Consider the following 615-nt stretch of genomic DNA (forward strand, 5'->3'; position numbering starts at 1 on the left):
CCCACCTTTTCACAACCAGGCCCTTCCCCTTTCCCCCCCCCCCCCATCACTCAGCAATAACCAATTTCATTTGAAAAACTGAACGATTTAATTTTAAAAAAAAATAATAAATGGCCATGGGAGGGGTTTTTTTCTTTAAAGAAAAAAAAAGTAAAGGTAAAGAGATGGAACAAAATGTTCTGGAAGAAAGCTGTTCCCTTGGGGTTTCTTTTCTTTAAGCTTTGCATATTACAATTTGAATTTTTTGTAAAGAGATCCCCCATTTTATATTCACACTGGTAGCCTGAATTTAAATATCTCTCTCACCTGAGATTAATCCAGGCTTCACCCTGAATTACTTCCCAGCTCTGAAAGTACAGCTCCTGAGAGCTCAACTCTCCACAAATTCACTTCTCTTTTCCAGGCAGAAAAGCTTATGAAATATATGAAATATTAAAATAGCATGTGTGCTGGGGCAGGCAGGGGGGAAGGGAAGGCTGGGGCAGTGAGCAGGGGGTCTCCTTTGATATGAAAACACTTTTTTCCTCAAATAAAATCATCACAGACCTGGTTGCACAGGACAAGAGACCCCTTAAACTCTAAAGGTGAAGATTTCAGCCCAAAACATGATGGGGT

The sequence above is a fragment of the Chaetura pelagica genome, unplaced genomic scaffold, assembly GCF_000747805.2.
Source record: "Chaetura pelagica isolate M959 unplaced genomic scaffold, ChaPel_1.0 scaffold690, whole genome shotgun sequence".
NCBI classification, from domain to species: domain Eukaryota; kingdom Metazoa; phylum Chordata; class Aves; order Apodiformes; family Apodidae; genus Chaetura; species Chaetura pelagica.